The sequence below is a fragment of the Oncorhynchus tshawytscha genome, linkage group LG04 (assembly GCF_018296145.1).
Source record: "Oncorhynchus tshawytscha isolate Ot180627B linkage group LG04, Otsh_v2.0, whole genome shotgun sequence".
Lineage (NCBI taxonomy): Eukaryota > Metazoa > Chordata > Actinopteri > Salmoniformes > Salmonidae > Oncorhynchus > Oncorhynchus tshawytscha.
This window is the reverse complement of record NC_056432.1, coordinates 27,032,858-27,056,175: the sequence shown is the minus strand read 5'-3', so window position 1 is coordinate 27,056,175 and position 23,318 is coordinate 27,032,858. Positions and strand designations below refer to the sequence as shown.

General features: G+C 41.7%; 1 protein-coding gene and 2 pseudogenes across 1 annotated transcript in view; 2 read left to right on the top strand and 1 right to left on the bottom strand.

Annotated features, from left to right (window-relative positions):
- LOC112248443 (leucine-rich repeat transmembrane neuronal protein 4-like) overlaps positions 1-1,617 on the bottom strand; it is a 31,229-nt gene extending 29,612 nt beyond the window's left edge. Inside the window, exons 1-3 of the mRNA XM_042320159.1 lie at positions 1,323-1,617; positions 622-961; positions 475-508 (exon numbers count right to left, since the gene is read on the bottom strand). The gene's annotated coding sequence lies outside the window, so the exon portion shown is untranslated. The remainder of the gene's footprint in view (positions 1-474; positions 509-621; positions 962-1,322) is intronic.
- Positions 1,618-1,659: 42 nt separating this feature from the next.
- On the top strand, positions 1,660-3,125 carry LOC112248442 (annotated as a pseudogene).
- A 174-nt stretch (positions 3,126-3,299) lies between these two features.
- LOC112249490 lies at positions 3,300-23,096 on the top strand (annotated as a pseudogene).
- Positions 23,097-23,318: the final 222 nt, after the last annotated feature.

Here is a 23,318-nt window from a genome sequence, read left to right as displayed (position 1 = left end):
CTGTGGGTAATGAGGATTTCAGATAAAAATCCCCCCCCCCCTAATAGAATAGTAGGCCTGGGCGATATGGACAAAATATCATATCACAATATTTTTCACGGTATGGCGGTATTTTATGATATTTTATGTTTTTTAATAATAAATGTTCTAAATATGCTTTCTGAGTAGTTCATGACCCTAAGATGGCAACACAAATTCTAAGTGATTTCAATGGGCCTTTTAAAATTTATACTGTTCAATCCAACTTCAAACAAAAATAAGTTTCAGCATTTTCATACATTTCCTGCACTTTTATTACCATTTCGTTCCACAAATCGAATTGCACCGAATCGTTTTAAACTAAAAGTATTGTATCGTAGCCCATGTATCTAGATGCGTATCGAATTGTGCTTGTAAGGAGAGATGCGCATCTCTAGGACAATTTCCACTACAAGTTATATCAATGTGATAGTGCACTTAACCAAAATACGGTACCTTTTGAATAATCTTTTTCTCAAAATCATCCCATCTAAGAACAAGAAGAGAAGCAAAGACAAAATAAGGAATACAAATATAAAAATGTATTCTATGAATGTTATACTATTTCAAATGTAAATGTGTGACAAAATGATAGATACAGACCTTTGTCTTTTGTTAGTTGTATATTTTTTGTAGCATTTTTCTTCTTTGCATGCATTATCACCTTTGGAAAGTTCTTCAGGGTCAGGTGGAGACATGTTGGTTTACTTGCTCTTTCCTCTTCTTTGGGCGTTTTGTCTCCTCGAGGTTGTCTCCCTTGTTTTTTATTTTCTTCTTCGCAGAGGTGTCCCTGTCATTCTGAACTATTGTTTTTGACTTATGTTCCCCTTGACATGCCAAGCTCTGTTGCTCCTTGACTTTGGTCTTCCTCTGAAGCTTAGCCAACAATACTTTGGATCGAGACTCGTTGCTAGAGCCATCACCTTCCTCATCTCCAAGGTATCTATGAGAAGCATAATTGTCATTGTAGTTCGTTTTAGGTCCTTACTTTATTTAACGTTACTGTACACTTTATAAACACACGTATTACTACATTAATCCAGGAGGTTGCTAGCCATCACACAACAAACACAAACAATGAACATACATATTAATAAGTAAGATAGCTATTGTTCAAATGTTGAAACGGGCTACAACAAAAAGATGTGGGCAAACTTCATGTAGCTCTATTAGCCTATCCACGGATGGCTAGCTGGAAATTAAGTCAGGAGTCTACAATATCACAATGCATTTTTCAAACAGTTCATTATGTCAACTATTAAGAGTCGATACAATTTAGATCTCAGCGTTTGCTTTGCTTTTACCAAAGATATTAGCCACAGTTCTCTGCTTTTACACACATGTATTTTCCTGTTGACAGACGCTTTAAAACGACGTTGGTCGCTTTTTGATGCGAAAACAGAAGGCTTGACCACTTAAAAAATATAAAAAGGAAATGTTTTCTTCCTATCTTGTGAGTAAGTAAAGCTATTCTAATTATCTTCTTTGTTAATAGATATATTGTTCATATTTTGCTTAGTGATAACAATATTTTTATATTTTAAAAATGCAGTGAACGCGTTATAAAACAAGCAGCTTTTTCTTTAAGACCCCTTCCACCCTGTAACGTGCAGCCTTCCAAATGATGACGCACTCCAATGAAAAACAAAGGATGAGACAGTGCGCTAATTTGATTCTACAAACCGTATTCATCCACAACCCACTCTCTTTTAGCGGTGAAATATGGATAACGTGTAGCTAGTTACCGGAGAATATTACGTTCGAAAACATAGCTGAGAACATCAAGCGGGTCAACTTTATAAAGTAGGTTGTTTTGGGACGCTCCCGACCGACTGGAAACCAAGTAAACAAAAACGTTACAGAACGTGAGCCACATGAGTTCTGACGCTAAGCCCGAGCCTAAAAAAGCCAAAATGGAGAATGAAAGCAAGTATATCCCTGAGCTTCTGGCAGAAAAAGACCGTCTGGATTCTTTATTCACACATGCAATGAAACTTATATCTACAGAGATAGAAAGGATTCAGAAAGGAGGGACAAAGAAAGAGACAGAAAGAGAAACTTACCTGGGCCTGTTTACCACAAAGAACATCAAGGTCAAGGAACGTGTACTCATTCCAGTCAAACAGTACCCAAGGTTCAACTTTGTTGGTAAGATTTTGGGACCCCAGGGGAACACAATCAAGTGCCTCCAGGAGGAAACTGGAGCAAAGATCTCAGTATTGGGCAAAGGTTCCATGAGGGACAAGATGAAGGAGGAAGAGCTGAGAAAGGGTGGTGAGCCCAAATATGCTCATCTGGGCATGGAACTGCATGTCTTCATAGAGGTGTTTGCTCCTATACCTGAGGCATACCTGCGCATGGCTCACGCCATGGACGAGGTCAAGAAGTTCCTCATCCCTCAGGACACCATGGATGGTATATGCCAGGATCAGTTCATGGAGATTGGCTACCTGAATGGCGGTCAAGATTCACAATCCAGGGGACGAGGGGGCCCTCCAGGCAGGGGAGCACCCCCACCCAACTCGGTAGGAGCCAGGGGGTGAGGAATGCTACCTCGTGGAGGAGCCCCTCGTGGAGGCACTCAAAGTGGTGGAGCTTCCCGATGAGGACCTCCCAGGGGTGGGTCGTCCAGAGGGGCTCCAGCTGGTCGGGGTGGACCCCCCCCCCTCTACACCTGCTAGAAGAGGCACTACACCCCGTTCCAGACCACCCACCCCAGGGACACCAAGGATTCTACCAGCCCACTCCCACCAGCAGCACCACCACCCAAGGCTGAGGCCTACAATGAATATCCTGCCTATGAAGAAAGCTACGCTGAGCCTGCATATGAAGGTTATGACAACTATTACAGTCAACAACCTCCACAAGCGGACACAGAGTACTATGACTACGGACATGGAGAGGCTCAGGAGGCTTATGAACCCTATGCCCAGGATGATTGGGAGGGTTAATGGTCCTCCACTGGAGGCAAAGCCCCTCCAGCGAGGCAGGATAAGAGGGGGGCCTACAGAGAGCATCCATATGGAAGATACTGAACAGTCTCTGGCAGAGGGTTGCCATGGCAACTATCTCCCATTGTAACTCACTTAACTCTCCAAAGTAATTTCCCTAAATGTTTTTCTTTTAAATTTTCTGTAGTTTAAAAATAAATAAAAAATGATTTGAGAGCAGGACAACTGGATGTATGGTATCGAGTGTGCATAGCAAGCAATTGAAGGATTTGGATAATACGTTTTCATTCAATGTTTGTTTCCACTGCATCATTGACAGTTTTAAGATCTAATTGAATGGTTACTTAGAGAAATGTGATACCTTGTATAGTGTTAAATGTTATTTAAGGTTTGTTTCAGTCTGTCTTGAAATGATTTGTGGCAGTTGCAATCTCATTTAGATTGCATTTCTAACGTATTTTTAGCTCAAACTTGACGTCAATGTAACATCGGCAACTAGACTAAGAATATATGGGGAACAACCAAAATAATTTTCTAGACAAATCATTTTTGCAGAAACTAACATTCCCTATAGAGGCATAGATTTCAATGCTTTTTATTTTCTTAGAGTTTAGAAATCTAGCCTTATTAGACACTGAGACAGTCTGTCCTAAAATATCTCAAAGTATTTTTAAATTCGACTTTGTAGTAAGTACATTCTACTTTAGATAACTTTTGTTTGGCTTACTTTGGTCTACATCTTATTGGGCTGACTTTGATAGAAATGCTGATAAATTGCTCACTTTGTTTGAGTGGTCCTACAAGAATTTGGACATGGTCCTCACATGGTCTTCATGTAAGGGAAAACTGCAGCCATCTCAATATTATATGCATACACTTAAGAACGTTTTGTATATTGCTTTCTAAAGTTGTGCCGTCTCAAATGCATAGTGCTACGTACGTGTGTACTCTTGCCTAAATAGGATACTAAATATATCCAAAAAATGTTTTTCTGCAGTGCGTTGTATCAATAAAGCCTAATTTGTTCGTTTTTTTATCACAGGAGAAAAAAAAGACTGCGCTAATTTGCAATCAGCTTTTGGGGCTAGCCAGAAAGCTAACGTTATTCATCAAGTGAAGGGTATCGCTAGCTGACAGGGAAATGGACGACTTTTTCACAATGGCAGAGGAATCTGCTGTCAAAGTCTGTGTACGCGTTCGACCTCTCATAGAACGGTGAGGCTGTTTTCTCACCTTAAAATATAGCTAGTTAGTTTACTGAACAAGTACCGTTAACAATTTTGATTAAAGTTAGCTAACGTTAGTTCGCGCTGACTTAGTTCTAGTTACAGTAAGTTAGTAGATAACTAATTAATCTAGCAAGCCAACAGATCTGATTTGTACCAACTAATGATTGTATAATAACTGTAAACTGATCAAGTTGAGACATTGGCTTGCTAACTACCTACAGTAGCTTTATCTGTGGTGGAGCTCTAATGTTGTCGTCGTAGGGAGGAAACTGCTGCAGAAAGCGCCGAGCCGGTCAAGTTGTATTGGAAAGCTGATAAGCAGACAATTCATCAGGTTGACGATGGAAATTTTACCAAGAACTTCAGTTTCAGTGAGTTTTCCTAAAGGCGAGTATGAATGTTGGACGAACAAGCAGGCAATAACGAGAATCACTTATTTGTATGATTTGTTTCCTTAGTGTTGAAGAAACAACTCTATAGCTGTACCAGGAACATGCAAAGTCTCTTGTCTCCACTGTTCAAGGTTATAATGGTAAGGGATTGTGAACAGTGTTGCCAACTAATTTTCAGGGTAAGTTGCTAGAGGCAGTGACAACTTCAACAACCGGGGATGAATCAATGAGCATGTAGTGTTAGTGGGTCCAGATCGAAGTGGGGCAATTGGGGTGAAATCTAATTGTGGTTGAGGTCATAGAGGCGCTCGAAGGGGAAGTTCTTTTCAATCTTCTTGATGACTTCCTCTGGGAGCTTCCTGAACTGACACAGAGGAGACATGGACTGCCACCTGTGTAGGAGAGGGAAACATTCAGACAGAGAAGACCAGAGGAACATCACATTTCATTCTAGCCTCGTCATGTACACTAGAAAAAAATATAAACTCAACATGTAAAGTGTTGGTCCCATATTAAAATAAAATATCCCCAAAATTATACATACACACAAAAATGTTATTTCTCTCAAATTTCGAGCACAAATTTGTTTAAATCCCTGTTAGTGCGCATTTCTCTTTTGCCAAGATAATCAATCCACCTGACTGTTGTGGCATATCAAGAAGCAGATTAACAGCGTAATCATTACACAGATGCACCTTTCGCTGGGGACAGTAAAAGGCCACTCTAAAAAGTGCAGTTTTGTCACACAACACAACGCCACAGATGTCTAAAATTTTGAGGGATCGTGCAATTGGCATGTTGACTGCAGGAATATCCACCAGAGCTGTTGCCAGATAATTGAATGCTTATTTCTCTACCATACACCGCCTCCAATGTAGTTTTAGAGAATTTGGCAGTATTTCCAACCGGCCTCACAACTGCAGACCACGTGTATGGTTGGCGTGGGCGAGCGGTTTGCTGACATCAACGTTTTGAACAGAGTGCCCCATGGTGGCTGTGGGGTTATGGTATGGGCAGACATAAGCTACGGGCAACACACAATTACATTTTATCGATGGCAATTTGAATGCACAGAGATACCGTGGAGAGATCCTGAGGTCCATTGTTGTGCCATTCATTCGCCACCATCACCTCATGTTTCAGCATGATAATGCACGGCCCATGTCGCAAGGATCTGTACACAATTCCTAGAAGCTGAAAATGTCCCAGTTCTTCCATGGCCTGCATACTCACCAGACATATCACCCATTGAGCATGTTTGGGATGCTCTGGATTGACATGTACGACATCGTGTTCCAGTTCCTGCCAATATCCAGAAACTTTACACAGCCATTGAAGAGGAGTGGGACAACATTCCACAATCAACTGCCTGATCAGCTCTGAAGTAGCTGTGTTGTGCTGTATAAGGCAAATGGTGGTCACACCAGATACTTCACACCCCTACTTTTTTTCTCCTTTAAAAAAAAAAGAAGGTATTTGTGACCAACAGATATATCTGTATTCCTAGTCATGTGAAATCTATAGATTTGGGCCTAATGAATTTTTCAATTGACTGATTTCTTTATATGAACTCTAATTAAGTAAAATCTTTGAAATTGTTGAGTTTATATTTTTGTTCAGTAGAGATTATATTATGTTGACCATATAAATATATTTTGAACACTTTGACTTGTTTATTGACATAGCTATATTAAATGGCAAACATTTTCTCAGGAACAATATTTGCTTATGGACAAACTGCATTTGGGAAGACATTTCCTATGATGGGGAGTTCTCTTACTCCTGGAGATATACCCTTTGCCATGGAGGATGTCTTCCAGACTATAAAAAACGTGAGTAGTTGTAGATAGAAAATAAACAGTCATATGCATGTGTAAGATGTGTTGTAAATGGTTTGCTTTTAATTTTTTACTTCAGTGTCCAAAAAAGGAGTTCCTTCTGAGGGTGTCATACTTGGAGATCTACAATGAAACGGTGACAGATTTGCTCTGTGGCAGTTGGTAATGGAAGCCTCTAGAAATCTGAGAGGGGAACAATGTAAGTTTGATGGAAACATTGTAAAACAATAGAACTGTTGAACTACAATAACCAAAATATGACGGGTGTTTTTAAATGGTGAAATGTCTGTCTTGGCAGAAAAATGTCTATGTAGCTGACCTTACTGAGGAACTGGTGACATCTACTGAGCAAGCCCTTGTGTGGGTTAGAAAAGGAGAAAGTAAAATGTTCTTATTACTTATTTAAACCATCATGTTAGATTAAATACAATCCATGTATTGACTTTAACATACTGACACTATTCAATGTTAAATGTACGCCTAGAGAATCGCCATTATGGAAAGTCAAAAATGAGCCAGCGACGCAGTTGTTCACACACAATTTTCCGCATGGTAAAACACTTTATTATACATCACAATAGACCATGCATGTCTGGTTATCTGTGTGCTGGAGATAAAGCTGGTGTTTTTTCTCAGATCTTGGAGAGTCGTGACGGGAGACCTTGCATCTGGTGAAAATTCCGACAGCGCCATTATTGTGTTCCATTTGGTAAGCTGCCACAGGGAAGTGTGTTTGGTGAACTCAGATGTGTCCTCCATTTTGTATTTTCTTACCAGTCTCATTTTCATGTAGAATTTGGTTGACCTGGCTGGGGCTGAGAGAACAAGTCAAACAGGCGCTGAAGGTAAGTGGTTTGATATTTGTGCTAATGTAACAACAGTGTGAAATATCTGAACAACCTTCCTTTGGTGGTTGAGTTCAGTTGCATTTTGGGATTTTTGACATCTTATATTGTAGGTACACGTTTCAAAGAAGGATGTAATATAAATCGCAGCCTGTTCACCCTCGCTCAAGTGACCAAGAAACTGTCTGATGAAACCCAGAAGTAGGTGTTTGGTTACTTACCATTTTCCACAGCATTTGTATAACTTATGCAATTTGTTTGTTCATTAATGTGATTTTTATCCATACATTCAGGGGTTTTACTAACTACAGGGACAGTAAACTCACCCGTATCCTCCAAAATTCCTTGGGTGGAAATTGTAAAAACTCATCTGCACAATCACCCCCGTTACTGTGGAAGAAACGCTTAGCACTCTTCAAGTGGGTGAAATATTTGTCCATCTTAAATCCTTATTTTAAATGATTAATATCAGACAAATGTAACATTTATTTTTAAATCAAGTATCTGCCCAGCTCAACAATGTAGTTTGCTAGTGCAGCAAAGAACATGAAGAATGTCAGAGGTTTCTGATGACGGAGCCCTTAGAAGAAACAGAAATTAAATTGTGGACCTCAAGCACCGACTTCATGAGGCAAGTCTAGCTGTACTGGCTATTGGGGTTCTTTAGAAATGTTGCCGGCTTTCCTTTCAAAGAATTTACCCTTTTTACAACTGCAATTTCAACCTTTATTTTTGTGCACTGTCTTAGGTCTCCTCAGTCACTCAAACAACCGTGACAGAAGGAGACTCTGTCCCAGATTTTGCAAGAGAAGGATCAGGTCCAAAGAGAACAAGAAGACAGGATTAAGAATTTTACCAAACTTCTAGTCACCCCCTCAGACTTGTTTCCATCAAAAAGGTTAACTTTTAGTGCCTTACAGATATGTATTGGATGCTTAATTTCTTAACAGTTGTACTTTTAGGTTATTTTTACTTTGTTTTACCATGTCTTTATATTTGTAAAGATGCCAAAATGGAGGGTTACCTGCGGTGGAAAACTGCCATCACCAGCCTTCCACCATGCCGGAGAGTCTGAACAAAGCTTTGCTGAGCCTTTTCTCAAAAAGAGAAATGCTGATATGTCTGTCTTGACAGAGCAGAATGAGGGTAATAACCATAGGAAAAATAAACTAAATATCAATGTCAGTGGTAGCTTTTATTCTGCTATACGGTATGCTATATTTTGCCATACTGGCGCATAAAATCATGTTCAATAGCTTTTTTTCTGTTTGTGTATTCACAGATGGCGATGAGTTAGATTCTTCTACCTTTGACATGGAGATGAACCAGAGAAGTGTGACTGTGCGTAGTTTATCAGAAAGGTGAACATGGACTATTGCCATCTTAACGTGCAATCCGTTTTGTCACCAAAGCCCCATATACTACCCACCATTGCGACCTGTACGCTCTCGTTGGCTGGCCCTCGCTTCATACTCGTCGCCAAACCCACTGGCTCCATGTCATCTACAAGACCCTGCTAGGTAAAGTCCCCCCTTATCTCAGCTCGCTGGTCACCATAGCATCGCCCACCTGTAGCACACGCTCCAGTAGGTATATCTCTCTAGTCACCCCCAAAACCAATTCCTTCTTTGGCCGCCTCTCCTTCCAGTTCTCTGCTGCCAATGACTGGAACAAACTACAAAAATCTCTGAAACTGGAAACACTTATCTCCCTCACTAGCTTTAAGCACCAACTGTCAGAGCAACTCACAGATTACTGCACCTGTACATAGCCCACCTATAATTTAGCCCAAACAACTACCTCTTTCCCTACTGTATTTCATTAATTAATTAATTTTGCTCCTTTGCACCCCATTATTTTTATTTCTACTTTGCACATTCTTCCACTGCAAATCTACCATTCCAGTGTTTTACTTGCTATATTGTATTTACTTTGCCACCATGGCCTTTTTTTTGCCTTTACCTCCCTTATCTCACATCATTTGTTCACATTGTATATAGACTTGTTTATACTGTATTATTGACTGTATGTTTGTTTTACTCCATGTGTAACTCTGTGTCGTTGTATGTGTCGAACTGCTTTGCTTTATCTTGGCCAGGTCGCAATTGTAAATGAGAACTTGTTCTCAACTTTCCTACCTGGTTAAATAAAGGTGAAATAAAATAAAATAAATTGTAACGCTGCATTACCTTCTTGTTGTCCTTCATTCTCATGTTCCTGCGTTCTCTTCTGTTCTTCTGAATTTTTATTTATTTAACCAGGAAGGGCTCATTCAGATTTAAAATCCTGGCCTAGATAGGCAGCACCAAGTCATTACAAATATTGCAGACAAACAACATGAAAAACTACAAGTAATCAAATATAGAATTCACAAGAGTATAACAAAATCAAAAACAGCTAATTAAAATCATTGACAGGTCAGGGAATCAGTCTCAAGATCATTCATCAGTGATTTAAAAATACCAATCGGGACAAGTTCTTCCAAGACAATGGCACAGAGTACATAAAAGCCCTTTTACCAAATTCAGTTCGGACATTTGGAACAGTTAGCAGGATAAAGTCCAGCGAACGAAGAGAGTACCAACCACATTTCTGAACAATAAAAATGACCAAATAAGAAGGTAGTAAACCCAAAATGGCTTTGTAAATAAAAGTATATCAGTGACTGAGCCTACGAGTGACTAGAGAAGGCCAGCCAACCCTGGTATACAAAGTGCAGTGGTGCGTAAGGGTTTTGCAGTTTAAAATAAATCTCAAAGTGCCATGGTAAAGGGTGTCAATTGATCTCAAACACTGAGCGGAAGTATTCATATATAAAATATCCCCATAGTCTAGTAAAGGCATAAATGTAGCTGATTACTAGCCTCCTCCTGGTTTCAAAAGAAAAACAGGCCTTATTCCTAAAATAAAATATCAATTTCAGCTTCCATTTTTGTGTAAGTTGCTGAATATGCAATTTAAAAGAGAGGCCGTCATCAATTAAAATTCCAAGATATTTAAGAGGTTACAACCTCAATCTCCTTGCCATTTTATCTCCAAATGAGTTGAACAAATTGTCTGAGAAGGTGTCCCGTCTGGAGATCCAGCTGTAAAATGAGGCTCGGCAGAAGCAGGAGGCCATGGAGAAAGTGGAGACTTTCGAGAGGAGGGTTGCCGAGATGGAGTTAGAGAAGTTGCAAATGCCCACTGATGCACAGCTGGAAAACGAAGTTCAGCAGAACCAGGAGGCCATGGAGAAAGGGGCGGTTTTTGAGAGCAGGGTTGCTGAACTAGAGAAGCGGCTAGAAGAAAAGTCACAAATGCCTGCTGATGTGCAGGAGGCCATGGTGAAGGTGGTAACTTTTGAGAGGAGGGTTGCTGAACTGCAGAAGATGCTAGATTTCCACTGACTCACAGGAGCAGGTTGGCTATCACCAATGCCTTCTCACTGGTTTATCATGCAGAATGTCAGAAATAATTGAATCTAAATGCAAAAATGGTCCAACTGTCATTCTTTACAGATGAAAAGGGGATTTGAGGAGACAATTAAACTCTGAGACGTTGGTGTCTGAGAAGGTATCTAGCTATAATTTGTTTTTCGGTTATTTTTGTATTGAATTCTCAACTCCCCATGTGGTCTGTCAACAGGAAATGGTTGCTGCTGAGCGTGATTATCTCAAGCAGGAGCTCAACATTCTAATGGGATGGACTAAAAACTTGAAGAAAAGGCTGCACTTCTTCAGGAGATGGAGGAGAAGAAAGAGATGGATGAGTTAAATTTTCTGGAAGAGGAGAGCAAAAGAGAATGAGGTAATACAGACTGCTGCAAAGATTGCGTAGATTTGTCAAAAGTTATATAACCAATCTATTTCAATGTAGTAGTTAAGCAAATTGGAATGTACTATGTATGGCATAAGACAATTGCAAGTCCATGAATTTCATAGGGACTTACTATAAGTCATTAAGATGGTTTGTGCTTGTAACCTTTTGTATAACTACAGAAAGAACTACTGAATGAAATGTCCTTAAAGAAGGCTTTGGAGGCATCTGGATGCAAATCTCAAGAGCTTTAGGTGAGACTACAAAATGTTTAGGCAGGAGCAAGAAGCGAGGCTTGCGAGATGTATTGTATGTCAATGAGTGCTGGGCTGCATGGCTTTTGATTGATTTGCCAATTTACGGTCCATCCCTAGGCTAATCTGGTGGCAATGTCAGAGGAGCTGAAAAAGAAAGATGACTGGGCAGAGGAACTACAAAGATCGGTACATTCATTTAAAATCATTTTAGGTCATTGATTTGTGCCAAACGTGTTCACCACACTGGTGTAACATAGCCATCATACTTTTCTCTTTCAGAGTGACATTGACTTGGTCCAACAAATGAAGCAGCTGCGACGCACTCTGGACGATGCTGAGGGACTGAGTTGTGACACTAAGAAGGAGTGGGCCCACCTGCGCAGTGAAAATATCTCACTCAAAGAGAGGGATGTGTCTTCAACCTCAGTGTCAGTTTGCAGCCTGTATTTAAATGCAAACTGCGCTCAATGGATTGACCATTATCGTATTGCATTAGCTTTAACTCTATGATTTGGCCTTGCTTTCATGTCACATGGATGGAAGCTGAGGGGAATGGCCTTAGCTATCAGTTGGAGACAGAAAAATCACGCTTCAAAAAGATGCAGGTGGACCTTCAGATTTAGTCACAGGGAGCCTTTGAGGAGAACACCAAGCTTACTACTCTCCTGGATGGAAAAGCTCAGAAAACTATGTAGTTAGTGTTGGTTGTCTTTTGTATAATATTTCCTCTCTTCCCCAACCTCTTGTTTATTTGCTATCATGCGGTCTCCTCTTTTTGCTTAGATCTCATAGACAGCATTGAACTGGAGAAAAAAAGTTACTGACCTGAAGAAAGAGCTGGAGAAGTCTCATGAAGATGAGAAAACCCTACAAGCTAAGATCAAGGATTTGAGTCCACTGCAGGATCTTCCAGATAAAGTGTACAGTTTGATGAAGCAGGTAACCCCCTTGTTGTAATGTAAAGCAATAGAGACTTGTCTTTTAAGAGAAGTTACTTTTACTGAATCCCCTTCTCTGGCTGTTCAGGTATATGTCCTCAATGAGGAGTTGTGTGCAGTCCAAATAGCGAGGGAGAGCCTGGGTGTCTGCTAAGGAGGAAGCTCAGCAACTCAGAACATTTCCAGAGCTTCCAGGAGCAGCAAGTCAGACTGCTAGATGACCTGAGTGAAGCAAAGTTGAGGGAAAACGACCTAACCCATCAGTAAATCGACATCACTGAACAACTGGAGACTCTCCGTAAGGACTTGGTGTGCTCCTCTGTGGAGAAGAGTCAGCTTCTTACTACTGTGGAAGAGTCCAGCCTGAAAGTAAGTCGGTCCTTGTCAAATCACATGACCTTCAATTTGTTTTTTGTTGTTGAATTGTCTGTAAGGCTGTCCACCAACAATATATTTATAGGCAATTAGCAAGACACCCCCAATAAAGGAGTGGTTCTGCAGGTGGTGACCACAGACCACTTCTCAGTTCCTATGCTTCCTGGCTGATGTTTTGGTCACTTTTGAATGCTGGCGGTGCTTTCACTCTAGTGGTAGCATGAGACGGAGTCTACAACCCACACAAGTGGCTCAGGTAGTGTGGCAAGAAGTGGCAAGAAGGTTTGCTGTGTCTGTCAGCGTAGTGTCCAGAGCATGGAGGCGCTACCAGGAGACAGGCTAGTACATCAGGAGACGTGGAGGAGGCCGTAGGAGGGCAACAACCCAGCAGCAGGACCGCTACTTCCGCCTTTGTGCAAGGAGGAGCACTGCCAGAGCCCTGCAAAATGACCTCCAACAGGCCACAAATGTGCATGTGTCTGCTCAAATGGTCAGAAACAGACTACATGAGGGTGGTATGAGGGCCCGACGTCCACAGGTGGGGGTTGTGCTTACAGCCCAACACCGTGCAGGACGTTTGGCATTTGCCAGAGAACACCAAGATTGGCAAATTCGCCACTGGCGCCCTGTGCTCTTCACAGACGAAAGCAGGTTCACACTGAGCACATGTGACAGAGTCTGGAGACCCTGTGGAGAACGTTCTGCTGCCTGCAACATCCTCCAGCATGACCGGTTTGGCGGTGGGTCAGTCATGGTGTGGGGTGGCATGAGATGAGATGAGACCGAGATGAGATCCTCAGACCCCTTGTGAGACCATATGCTGGTGCGGTTGGCCCTTGGTTCCCCGAATGCAAGACAATGCTAGACCTGTAGTGTGGTTTTCCACTTTAATTTTGAGTGTGACTCCAAATCCAGACCTCCATGGGTTGATAAATTTGATTTCCATTGATCATTTTTGTGTGATTTTGTTGTCAGCACATTCAACTATGTAAAGAAAAAAGTATTTAATAAGAATATTTCATTCATTCAGATCTAGGATGAGTTATTTTAGTGTTCCCTTTATTTTTTTGAGCAGTGTACATTGTGTGGAATGCAAGAAGTCATGAAAGACTTGATTGAGAAGCTTGCTGACAGTGAATCATTCAAGGACCAAAATGACAATCTATCCCAAGAACACCAAGATCAGGTGCAGTGCCTCTCAAAACAACTAACTTCAGCTGTCTCTCTACAGTAGGTAATTCATTTAGTTAATTTGTCCTTCAGATAAGGCAACTGTGAGGAGCTTGAGTCTGTGCGATCTGAGTGAGATAATCTCCTGTCTGAGAAGACAGACAGTCCTCAGAATCATGCAGAGGGGTTGGTGCTCTCTACTGTGACCTCCCTGACTGAAGAGAGAGACCAGCTCCAGGAGATACTGGGTGGAGTCAGAGAGGAGAGGAACCAGCTGAAGAGAGACCTGGAGGAGAATGTTGAGATGGTGATTAGTAACTGTTGTATCCTTAGGAAGGTCATTTTGTTTGAGAAAAAATTGGAGCATCAAGCTGTGAACGGGGATGTAAGAGGAATATGCCATTTTCACATAATACATGTCCAGGCAGAGCTAAAACGGCAACATCTGAACTCAGAACAGCAGACGTGGCCAACAAGATGATCAACTTCAGCAACAAGTCAGTGCCAGTGTCTTTTATCCATAAGTTACTGTCTGGGATCCTTTTTAAATGGAAGATTTCACATGTGATATTTCCAATTTGTTCAGATACAGGAACTAGATGCTGCATTTTTATTTTTAATTTTTAATTTCACCTTTATTTAACCAGGTAGGCTAGTTGAGAACAAGTTCTCATTTGCAACTGCGACCTGGCCAAGATAAAGCATAGCAGTGTGAACAGACAACAGAGTTACACATGGAGTAAACAATTAACAAGTCAATAACACAGTAGAAAAAAAGAGAGTCTATATACATTGTGTGCAAAAGGCATGAGGAGGTAGGCGAATAATTACAATTTTGCAGATTAACACTGGAGTGATAAATGATCAGATGGTCATGTACAGGTAGAGAAATTGGTGTGCAAAAGAGCAGAAAAGTAAATAAATAAAAACAGTATGGGGATGAGGTAGGTAAAAATGGGTGGGCTATTTACCGATAGACTATGTACAGCTGCAGCGATCGGTTAGCTGCTCAGATAGCAGATGTTTGAAGTTGGTGAGGGAGATAAAAGTCTCCAACTTCAGCGATTTTTGCAATTCGTTTCAGTCACAGGCAGCAGAGAACTGGAACGAAAGGCGGCCAAATGAGGTGTTGGCTTTAGGGATGATCAGTGAGATACACCTGCTGGAGCGAGTGCTACGGATGGGTGTTGCCATCGTGACCAGTGAACTGAGATAAGGCGGAGCTTTACCTAGCATGGACTTGTAGATGACCTGGAGCCAGTGGGTCTGGCGACGAATATGTAGCGAGGGACAGCTGACTAGAGCATACAGGTCGCAGTGGTGGGTGGTATAAGGTGCTTTAGTGACAAAACGGATGGCACTGTGATAAACTGCATCCAGTTTGCTGAGTAGAGTATTGGAGGCTATTTTGTAGATGACATCGCCAAAGTCGAGGATCGGTAGGATAGTCAGTTTTTCTAGGGTAAGTTTGGCGGCGTGAGTGAAGGAGGCTTTGTTGCGGAATAGAAAGCCGACTCTAGATTTGATTTTCGATTGGAGATGTTTGATATGAGTCTGGAAGGAGAGTTTACAGTCTAGCCAGACACCTAGGTACTTATAGATGTCCACATATTCAAGGTCGGAACCATCCAGGGTGGTGATGCTGGTCAGGCGTGCGGGTGCAGGCAGCGAACGGTTGAAAAGCATGCATTTGGTTTTACTAGCGTTTAAGAGCAGTTGGAGGCCACGGAAGGAGTGTTGAATGGCATTGAAGCTGGTTTGGAGGTTAGATAGCACAGTGTCCAAGGACGGGTCGGATGCATTGGAGACCATGAACGAGGAAAGTAGTCAGTTGAACAGTGACCTACAGCAAAATATGTAGATGGTGAGGACATGTCCAAGTGTTTTTGGTCTTCCAACAGCTGCACTTTGGTGTAGCTAACTCAACAAAAACATCAGTGTCAGTTTTATTCAGTGCTTGACTTGGTCTGAAATAGGTTCTGGTACTCGTTTTGGGGGCTGGTACTGTTTATATTTAAATGCAAGAGCTCCACAATACTTTTGTGCTAATATTCAATTAGAAGAACAAGCGTTCAAATAGTAGAAAATTGGTGGTGCCGGTATTCAGCTCCGGTGAGCTACTGCCCAAGTCAAGCACTGGTTATATTGTGATATTATTCTCCTCTCTAGGCTGCAGACTCGTGGGCGTCTCTGTTCCATCCAAGAAAAGCTCAGACAACAGAGACAACTGAACTCTGACCTCGATAACCAAAGTTTATAGGAGTCTCTCCTAGAATAGCAGGTTCATTTCTTTGACAGTTTGATTTTTCTTCAATTGTTTAGTAATAATACAATTAGATCATATATTTTTTCTCCTCATAGGAGAAGCAGCTGAGTGAGGAGCTTGAGTCTGTGTGAGCTGAGCGAGAGCGTCTTCTGTCTGAGAATACAGACAGCCCTCAGAATCATGCAGAGGAGTTGGTGCTCTCTACTGTGACCTCACTAACTGAAGAGAGAGACCAGCTCCAGGAGATACTGGGTAAAGTCAGAGAGGAGAGGAACCAGCTCAAGAGAGACTTGGAGGAGAATGTAGAAATGGTGAGTTGTACCCTTAGGAAGGCCATTTTGTTTAAGAAATAGATTGGAGCATCAAGCTGTAAATGGGGATGTAAAAGGAATATACTTTTCCCCCTCAGATGATACATATCCAGGCAGAACTGAAACAGCAACAACATCTGAACTCAGAACAGCAGACTGAGAGGGAACATCAAGAAGCTCAACTTCAGCAACAAGTTAGTATCTGTCAACCCTTTTACATTCAGGTTACATTAGAACATTGTTTAAATACTGGATACATTTCTTATTTTTTGTTTTGTTCAGATACAGCAGCTAGGAGAGGAACAGGAAACCATGACAGAGGAGAGGTGTCAGTTGAAGGGTGACCTGCAGGAAAATATGGAGATGGTGAGGCTGTGGCCAAATGTTTTCTAGTTCAACAACCCTCAGTGACTTTGAAGTGTTCACTGTGAGCACCATAAAGCTTCTACTGCTACAAGTGTAACACATTATTTTTATTCTAGGCTGAAGAAACCCAGGGACTTCCCTTGGATGGAATGGAGGAGTTCTGACAACAGAGCCAACTGAACCCTGACCTTGAGAGCCAAAGTTTACAGAAGGAGTCTATTCTAGAACTGCAGGTTAATGGCCTACTCTTCCTTACTTTTTGACACTGTAGCCTCTTCAGATCACATGCATATTGATGAAACATTTCACCGGTTTCCCCCCTGATAAAAGCTAAGCAGCTGAGAGAGGAGGTTGAATCATTGCAAGCTGAGAGAGAGCATCTCCTGTCTGAGAAGACCGATAGCCCTCAGAATCATACAAATTAGTTGGAGAAGCTGCTCTCCACTGTGACCTCACTGACTGAAGAGAGAGACCAGCTCCAGGAGATGCTGGGGGGAGTCACAGAGGAGAGAAACCAGCTCAAGAGGGGCCTGGTGGAGAATGTGGAGATGGTGAGTGATTTCATCGATTTTAAATACAATATTTAGAAAATGCATGCATTGATAATTGCAATCAAAAGAAGCTTTTTAAAATTCTACTAATGTACCTTTCATCATTTTGCAGATGATTGAAAACCAGGAGGAGCTGAGGGTGGCCTTAAAAAGATTCACCATCAAGAGGAAAATATGAAACATATGGATACTGCACATCTGTTACATCTAGTTGAACTGCAAAGTCAGGTAAAATGTGCTTTTACTTAACGAATTTAATTGACAATATCAATGGCGCTGGAGAAGAAGGCTGACGTTTTGTGTCCCCAACCGATTGTGTTTTTTAATTGATTTGTGTTTAACTTATTTTTTTAACTTATTTTGTACATGATGTTGCCGCTAAAATAACTTCTGGACATCAGGACTGCGATTACTCACCATGGACTGGCAGAATCCTTTTTTTCCTTTAACGAGTCTGATGAGCCTGACGCAAATTATATACTGATACACTGCAGTGAGTAAAACAAACTTAGGGAGGAGGCTTCTGATGTTAACATGCATGAAACCAAGGCTTTTATGGTTACAGAAGTCAACAAATGAGAGCGCCTGGGTTAACCTCTACATCACCCAAGGAACAGAGAAGGAGTAGGATGAGGGCGTCCGGCAAAAGGGAAGAACAGCCGAGAGCTGCCAGTGGCACGAGCGTACCAGAAGAGCTAAACTACTTCAATGCTCGCTTCGAGGCAAGTAACACTGAAACATGCATGAGAGCACCAGTTGTTCCGGAAGACTGTGATCACGCTCTCCGCAGACAATGTGAGTAAGACCTTTAAACAAGTCAACATTCACAAGGCCGCGGGGCCAGATGGATTACCAGAACGTGTAGTACAAGCATGCGTTAACCAACTGGCAAGTGTCTTCACTGACATTTTCAACCTGTCACTGACCGAGTCTGTAATACTAACATGTTTTAAGCAGACCACCATAGTGCCTGTGCCCAAGAACACTAAGGTAACCTGACTAAATGACTACCGACCTGTAGCACTCAAGTCTGTAGCCATGAAGTGCTATGAAAGGCTGGTCATGGCTCACATCAACACCATTATCCCAGAAACCCTAGACCCACTCCAATTTGCATACCGCCCCAACAGATCCACAGATAATGCAATCTCTATTGCACTCCACACTACCCTTTCCCACCTGGACAAAAGGAACACCTATGTGAGAATGCTATTCATTGACTACACTAGCATTCAACACCATAGTGCCCTCAAAGCTCACCAATAAGCTAAGGACACTGGGACTAGTACCCCCCCTGTATGTAATCTCATTATTGTTATTTTACTGCTGCTCTTTAATTACTTGTTACTTTAATTTCTTATTCTAATCTGGGGGGTTTCAACTGCATTGTTGGTTAGGGGCTCGTAAGTAAGAAATTCACTGTAACGTCTACACCTGTTTTCGGCGCATGTGACTAATACAATTTGATTTGTCACATCAATTGAGATATAGATTATAATATAAATTCTAACCGCACTGTTCAGATGAAGCAGCTGAATGAGGAGCTTGAGTCGGTGCGAGCTGAGAGCGAGCGTCTCCTGTCTGAGAAGACAGACAGCCCTCAGAAACATGTAGAGGAGTTGGAGAAGCTGCTCTCCACTGTAACATCACTGACTGAAGAGAGAGACCAGCTCCAGGAGATTCTGGGTGGAGTCAAGAGAGGAGAGGAACCAGCTCAAGCGAGAACTGGAGGAGAATGTTGAGATGGTGAGTTGAAGTTAAACATTCTCTAATCACATTGTTCAGAAACCATTATTATGATTTATTTTGTCCATAAATATAATTTGAAGTCTTTGCACCAGTCCATCAAAGTCCAGGAGGAGCTGAAACAGCAGCAACATCTCAACTCTGAGCAGCAGGCTGAGACAGAACAACAAACAACTCAACTTCAGCAACAAGTCAGTAATAGCTTCAACTCATCCAGGTGATGGTGTCTCCTAGTTTCTTGTTGACAGTTTCGATCATTGTATGTTGTTTCACCTTGTTCAGATACAGTAGCTAGAGGAGGAACACGCACACATGAAAGATGAGAGAGCCCAGCTTCAGAGAGATCTTCTGAAAAATATCGACATGGTGAAGCCTTTGTTAGTTTTAAAATATGAATTTTTATATATGAATTATTATTTTGATGTGGTCTAAAGTGAAATGTCTCCCCAGCTCATACAGGTCCAGAGGACATTAGACCAGCAGCAACATCTGAACACAGAACAGCAGGCTGAGAGAGAACAACAAGAGGCCCTACTTAAACAACAAGTAAGTCGTAGTTAAACCATATACCAGTACAAAGCTGGTGGTGTTAGGCCATTTGGGGAAATATATTTTAATTCCTTGAATGTTGTTTTGCAGGTCCAGCTTCTTGAAGAGCAGTTGAAGATGGTGAAAGATGATAGGAGCCAGGTGAAGAGCAACCTTCAGGACAGTATGGACATGGTGAGAGTCTGTGACTGTTCTGAACTTAGAGAAGCAGTCATAATGTGAGAGAACCAAGATCAGAATGTTTTGGTACAAGTGGTTTTGGCTAAAATGGCATTAAATGGTTCCTTTGCATTGCCCTCCGATGAAGCAGTTGAAAAAAGAATTGCAGGGCTTCAAAGAAGGACAGTCTGTTTCCTTCTGGTGTGTCTGAAGTTGCTGTGGCATTTTTCTAATTAACTTTTGCCCCCATTCCTGATGCTCAGTGATGCAAATGTGACCATCTCCATATTGACAGAGCAGTTCAATAACATGGAGCGCAAAGTGTTTTACCACTAGCGAAGCAGAGGGAATTTGATCCAGACTGGAGGCTTCCACTCAGCAGCTCCAGATGGGCTAGCACTGGATTTTCTGTTTCAAAATCTATACAAATGCATCATTCGATGACATCATAATAAAAATAATTTTATCCCTTTGCAGGCGTCCTTCGTGAGGCTCCAGCTTGTTATCAATGGTGCTTCAAAGCCTGGACATGGGCCCCTGGTCGATTTCACACAAACTGACGAAGTCATGATACTGAAACTGTTGTCCCTTCTTCCGAAGTCCACCAAAAACATCTGTAACAATGTCAATAGAGCTACAGTCCAGATAACTAATGCGGCTTGGGATACAAAGGTACGAATAGTCACACGTTCATAATCATTTCTATTTAATTTTGAACTGCAATAATAAACTCAGTTTGCTAAATTGAGTCAAAACATTTTAGGTGCTGCTGAAGCTGTATGCCAAGGATTACAAAACACACTAGGAATCCCTGGTCCTGAATTACTTGGCTGTATTTGAGGAGAAGAGACTGCAGCACCTGCTCATCTGTAGAGCCCAGGCACCCAGTCACTCAGTCAAGGTGGCTGAGAACGAATTCCTTGGAGTCTGGGACCAGAGGCTGTCAGAGCTGCTGGACAAGAGTGGCGATTACCGCCAGGTAGGTAGGCCTCACATTACTGCACCGTTTTGTCTTTAAAATGAAATGACAGAAAATGCATTTATACTGTATGTTGGGAAACTAATTGTGTTCATGGGTTATCAGAATAATAATGTTTTGGATAAGCTTAAGGAGTGCCTGTCCACTCACCCAGCAGTGGTGTCAGAGGAGCTGAGGGCGTGAGAGAGGAGCAATGAGGAGGCTTGTGTGTCAGTGTTTTCCTCTTGCCTTACAGGGATTGTGAGATGAGCACCGTGGTCTGCTGAAAGAGCTAGGTGTGGTCCGAGCACAGGCTGACAGTCAGCTGAAAGAAGAGCGGAGGAAGACCTTTACTCTACTGCAGATACTGGAGAATGCCCCAGTCAAGACTGAAGCTGACCAGCTGAGGGACAACCAGCATCTTGCCATGCAATGTCAGCAGTTGGAGGGAGAAATCAAGGTACCGTTTTAACCTGTTTTTAATCTCATGGATAACTTCCATTGTTCTTCTATCTGAACCCATGACTAGTTTACAATGTATATTTTGTGTTTGCAGGAAATGCAAATGAGAGTTGAGCACCAGATTAAAGCTGCTAATAGGGTCTCAAACCACAAACAAGCCACCCAGCTCCTACGAACTGAGCTTCAGGATGCTTGTGCACAAGTCAAGGATAGGGAGGGCTCTATCCAAATCCTCAAAGAGAGACTGACGTAAGGATTGGAACAAGGTGGAATTTCACCCCTAGGCTTTTTTGTATTTTGTGTGGGATGTGTTCAATACTGTATAAACTGTACAATACTGTGTTTTTTTTTCTTGTTTGTAGGTTCTGGCCAAGAGAAGAGCATCACCTTGTGCTCTTGAGCTTGAAAAGCTGAATGCTAAAGTTGTGAAGATGGAGATGACTGTATTGTCCTCTAAACACCAAGAAGGGTAAGGCTTAATTTGTTTTAATCATGAGCTTCAATGTCATTTTAAATGTATATTCTTCCTTTGATTCCATCAGGTTTGTACCACTACTGAATTTGAGCAGGGCTTGTTAAAGTATCTCTCCATGAGTCACCATTGGAGAAGATGCATGTTTATGACATTCTGCATTTGTTTTCCCAAGGTTACTGAGGATGACCACGCTCCTGAACCACAAAGAGGACGTTCTGAGGACGCTGAAGGAGACTCTGAGCAGATCACAGCAGGAGGGAGAACAGTTATGTAAGTCTGCCCCAGACAATATTAAGAATAGAATTGGAAATGACCACAAAACAACAGGTGAATAGTTATGAGCCCTAATTGAGATGTTTGTTATTGCAGTCATGGGGGGAGAGGATCTGCATGCCAGACTGACAACCACCAGAGGACGTACGGTCCAAAGCAACATTCTCCTTGAAAAGAACAAACTTGAGGAAGTGAAACGGCTACAAAAAATAATTTCTGAATTGGGGAGGTAAAGATGAATCTAAGATTACTGTAATGTTTAGAAGTTTCTTGAGATATCGTATCACTGACATTCTGCCATTTCTCTCTGTTTTCACAGCCATGTTTCCACTCAGCAAGGAGATATTTCCAAGTGGAAGGCTAGAGCAGTTAAGCTGAAGGAGAGGAGGGACGTGGTTGAAACACCTCCATCTGCATGTACTCATACAAAACGACGCCTTCCCATGACTTCTGAGGACCTCAACTCTCCCAAGAAGTTCCTTGACTCACCCAAGAGGAAGTTCTTTGATGTCCGTCCAGGCTCTGAATGTCAATTAACTGTCCCAAGCAGTTTTTTGATAACTCCAACCTTGGAACCGTTCAAGTTAATTACAGTCAAATTTACCGGAGTTTACCTTATATTTAAAGTTTGTATCCGGTCACCAAACAGCAGTTGGCCTTAATGAAATCACATTTTACCAGAAGTGGTGTGTATTCCCATAATATCACATATGGAGGCTGCAGGACGTGCAGAAGTGGGTAATTGGTGTAATGTTGTCCCCTGTGTTTGTGATAAAATGGTGGTGTTATTATTAATTGGAGCACAAAAACCTTCTCTTCTGGCAGTTAATGTCACTTGTCACGTACTGGTTTAATTGCGTAAGATACTGTATCATAGGGGTTGGTAACAAAACTTGGATAACACTTAATCACTGATTTCTCTCTAACACTTCCTCCATCTTTGGAATTGTAACCTATACCCAGTGTTTCCTCCGGAATTTTTGCTAAGCAAAGGTATCGGGGGTGGGTCTCTTCACTGCACTGGTCTGGGCTCAAGCCCCCTGGGATATTTGGAATGACTAAGAAGGTTACTTCTGGTGACTTTAAAGAAAGATAGTTTACTCCAAAATGCATAAAAATGTAATGATGCGTGCCACTGCACTGTAGGGAGATGAGGAGCAATTGGTGGCTATGCGCTCGTGGCTCGCTCTGTGTGCTTCAAATATACAGTACCAGTCAAACGTTTGGACACATACTGATTTAAAGGGTTTTTCTTTATTTGTACTATTTTCTACATTGTAGAATAATAGTGAAGACATCAACCACGAAATAACACATGGAATAATGAAGTAACCCCCTCATTTTTTTAAAACTATATATCTATTTCAGAATCTTCAAAGTAGCCACCCTTA